Source organism: Lemur catta, chromosome 12, assembly GCF_020740605.2.
Source record: "Lemur catta isolate mLemCat1 chromosome 12, mLemCat1.pri, whole genome shotgun sequence".
In the NCBI taxonomy this organism is placed as follows: Eukaryota; Metazoa; Chordata; class Mammalia; order Primates; family Lemuridae; genus Lemur; species Lemur catta.
Genome location: NC_059139.1, coordinates 10,856,358 through 10,860,973, shown reverse-complemented (window position 1 = coordinate 10,860,973; position 4,616 = coordinate 10,856,358).

Sequence of the window (4,616 nt, the reverse complement as noted above, 5' to 3'; positions counted from 1 at the left end):
CTATTCCGCCTGAATGTGGGCTGGTTGCATGACCACAGGTCATACGTCTTTCTGGGTCAGCCCATGGCACAGATCAGGCTATTTTTTAAAAAATGACATTCTGACCTGTTCATAAACCACAGTGCAAAGTAACGACCCAGAAACACCAGGAAAGGGATCTGTAAATAGATTTGCTCACCAGGTCAATTAGAAAACAAACCCCAATAAAGTTCTTTGTAAAAATTTCATTGTTAACTCTATTTTTGTCCTTTAGCTGCTGCTCCATAATTAACAAGTAACTGCCCGTGAGCACTGAACTATCAGGGAGCAGCAACCAGGGTGGGTCTAGGTGAGGTGAGTAAGGCACTTGTGTTGGGAACAAAATTTAAGGAGGTTTCAACAAACTCAGTAACCAAGGTAAATCATATTTAGATGCAATATTAAAAAACTAAAATTAGTAAACTCTGTCCCTCTTGTTATTGCCAATAAAGCTTTAGCATCTAACTGATGCCTATAAGTGCTTTCCACACATCAACGCCTTTCATCCTGTTCTATTTCTGTGCATCAACTCATCATCTTAGTCAGCTTGGGCTGCCATAGTGAAGTCTTACAGATTGGGTGGCTTGCACGATAGACATTTACTTCTCACAGCTCTGGAGGCTGGAAGTCCAAGGTCAGGATGCTGGCATGACGCGGGATTCTGCTGAGGGCTGTCTTTCTGGCTTAAAGACAGCCACCTTCTTGTTGTGTCCTCACTTGGTGCACATAGAGAGCTCTGGGGTCTCTTGCCCACATCAGACACATCAGAACCGTTGGGTGGAGAACTTTGTAAAACCTGCATGCAGACACCCTGAGCCCCACCCTGCTCCCACCCCTGCCTGAGATTCTGATTTAGTAGTTTGAGACATTCTAACTTAATCAGTCCTTGAAATTTATATTTTTAGAAAGATTTCCAGGTGATTCTGATGACCAGACAGGTTTGGGAACTTCAGAAAGAAGCAGTTGTTAGTGTGGGCAGAAGGGCGTGGAGCAGGTGGTAGATGTATTGGGGTTGACAGGCAGTCAGGCCTCCGGGATCAGGAGTCAAGGATGTGAACTCCATTCCCTGGCAATGCAATTTCTCTAGAAATTACAGACTCACTCTACAGTGGGCTGACATCAGCAATCCTGGGGAAGGTATTATATGTATCCGTTGTATGAGGTATGTGTGGTGTCCCTGTTTTACACATGATGAAACTAAGGTGCAGAGAGGGTAATAGATTTGCCCAAGATCACAAGTCCAATAAATGGTGGAAATGGGAAGTGGACTCAGGTTTTTGTTTAGCCAGTGACTGTGGGAGAGTGACCTGAAATGTCCATGGGGAACTGACCATGCGCACCCAGAAGAAATAAAAAGTGGAGAGGAGGCAGACAAGAAAGAAAGGGAGAATACACTGGGCTTAATCAGAATGAGAGCACAGCAGTGTCGCAGTCTGTTTGGGCTGCTATAACAGAATACAGACTGGGTGATTTATAAACAGCAGAGATTTATTCTCCCATGATTCTGTTCTGGAGGCTGAAAAGTCCAAAGTCAGGGTGCATCTGGTGTCTGGCAAAGGCCTTCTTGACCCTCACGTGGCAGAAGGTGGAAGGGCCAAAAGAGCCTAAGCTCGTTCCCTCCAGCCCTTTTCTAAGGCACTCACCGGTTCCTGAAGGCAGAGCCCTCATGACTTAATCACCCCCCAAAGGCCACCTCTTCACACCGCCACAGTAGGGATTAAGTTTCAACATGAATTTTGGAGGGGACACATTCAAACCATAGCATGGTGGAAGGAGAGAAAGTTATTCAAAATGAGAGAAAACTCTTGTTTTCTTCCTTCAACTGCATTTATTCATCACTTATTTATTATTATGTCCACAGAGATACCTTATTTCCTTAACTCGTCCTTCCTCTGAGTTCCAGCTCCCCAACTGTGTGAGTTCCCCAGCCCCCACTTCCCCAAAGCCCTAAATTTTTCCTTATTCTCAAACGCATTATCACTGCCTTCTTGTTGCTTGGCTGGACATTGTGGGATGTGGTGGCTCTTCAGCCATCGTGGTGTGCGGACTTCTTTCCAACTCAGTTCCTTTGGGCGCTCAGAGAGTGAAGTGGACTCTTGGCTCTGGAAGGAGCAATGAATCACTTTGTGGGGTATTGGCTTCTTTTATTTTATAAATAATGCCTCTTCAGCAGCCAAGTATAGAAATGACCCACTTGTCTGAAACTAGGCAAAAGAAATCTATAACTAATTAGTTTTTCTGATACTTTTTGGATCTCCTGATACTTTGTGCTGAGAACCATAGAAACATTTAGGGCTCTAAAAATATAAAATTCAACATTATCAATATATTTAATAACAGCCAATGCACCATCCGAAGCATCTAACCATGAATAATGGGGAATCCAGGACAACTGGGCTCACTGTGCTTTCAAAAACAAGAGGAAAATGCCATTTGCTATGGACAGTCCATGAGGCATTTTACAATCTTCTGTTGTTCAATTTGAAGAGTAGAAAAAATAAACTTTGTGACTAGTCTTCTTTTTAGGGTTTACTTACCAACAGCAAGAATTATGTTCTTTAGTTTTCTGCAATAGACATTTTGTGCAGCAATATATTAGACCTTAAATTAAAACAGCAATTAAAATATTATGCTAAGCATTCCCTTATTTACAACATACTAATTTATTGTAAAGCAGTTTACTTTCTTCTATGGTTAGGTTTAACAAGTTTCTTTCAGAAGAACCATAAAAAGTATGCCTGGAGAAAGAGACTGTGTTGTTTTTTCAATAAGCAATGTAGCTGTCACCAGATGTTATGAAGATTGATTACTAATGCATTTTTAATGCAGATAATGTATTAGATAATAAGTTTTTTTCTCCCTCTAAATTTCCAGTAGGAGGAAATCACGGAGTTTTTCCATTGTAAATTAAAGGTTTTCTACAATTGTTTTTTTGCTAAGCCTTAAAATGGATGATGAAATTCAATTATGTAACAAACACACTTGGGATGAAGCTGATGCTTCCCTCTTATGCTCTATGTCTGCTTGAATGTCAACAAACCTCTCGAAGGCAAGAACCAACAAGAGCCATAACCCAACCGAGGTGCCTAGTAGAATGCTGTCAATATATAGTAAGTGATCCATGAATGTTTGTTGGGTGAATAAATGTCTTGAGCTGTATCGTTTGTTTGTTTGTTTTGGTGGAAACACCAACTGAGAGATTCCTGCTGCTGAGTGCGCTTGCCCTGGCTTGTTTATCGGTGATGGATTGCTATACAGGATTCACACTTCTTCATGTCTCTCTCTGTTGTCTTCCAGTGGCCAGGAAGAGAGGCAGAGTGCGGAGGTTAAGAGTGAATTAGCCCATCTGCATCCCTGTTTTCTTCAGTGAAGGAGGTGCAACTCTCTTGTCTCAGCAACACCAAGGGATCAGGCTGCAGTTCAGCTTCATTGAGAGAGCCAGCGGAAAATTTCCTATTCGAGGTGGTTAAGAGCTCTAAGATACCAAACTGAAGCTGCCACAGCAATTCTTCTTAAGCTTTTGTATCTAATGTCAAAGAAGTATCAGTTACCTCTGAGAGAGACTATGACACATAGCCCAAAAGGGATTATGGAAAGAAAAACTTTTCCTTGAAGTCTCTTGTTCTATCTTAAAAATGCATGCAAGTTAGCATTGCAAGTCATAATATACCTGTGTTATAATATGATAAGATAAAACAAAAGGAACAAAGCAGAAATTTCTGACCTATCTTTGTTTAATATCAAGTTGAGCATAATTTCTAGAAAGGTAGACTGAGTTGAAAAGAGCTGATGTTGATAACAGATTCGCAGCCTCTACTCGATGTCCTCCTTGCCCTTGGGTTTACACTGTGTTGAATCATAGACTTGCATGAAAATGATATGAGATCTCGCCATGTTGTTCAAGCTGGTCTCAAACTCCTGGACTCAAGTGATCCTCCTGCCTCAACAACCAAAGTGCTGGGATTACAGGAGTGAGCCACCATGTCCAGCCAGTTTACATCTCTTAGTAGACCATGTTCCCCAAATCTCTTCCCTTTTCATTACAAATTAGTCTGGAATAATGAGTCTCTAAGTCGGTAATATTTGTCTTAAAAAAATTAACCCTACTGAACATAGTAAGACACAGAAGAGGCAGACGGGCGGTCTTGGTGAAAGAGGCAGTAGATGCTACCTTCTGAGACACAATGGTGCTCCAAAATTTTGACTCTTCTGATTAGTCTTCACCTCTCATACCCTCTTACTTTTTTTTCTAGTTGATACACCATTAGTGATCACTCACTCTTTTTTGGACTGTGTAGTAAGAAATAAAAAGGCCTAATTGTTTTCAGGTGACACATCTGGGAGCTCCTGCACACCCTAAGAAAGCAGACATGCCACACCTGTTTCCAGGTGGACCAGTACCAGGCCTGGGGGCCAAGCACATTTGCATAATTTATTCCCCCTCCAGGACTGCTCCCCAAACAGTAATGAGCTCACCCAGTTCCCTGGTAATGCAAGAAAACCGAATGACCCCATCACTCTTGGCACATTAAAATCGTTTATGCTAGCCTTACAAAAGCGTGTATTTTCAACATGAAAGAGTGTGATTCTTTGCATTT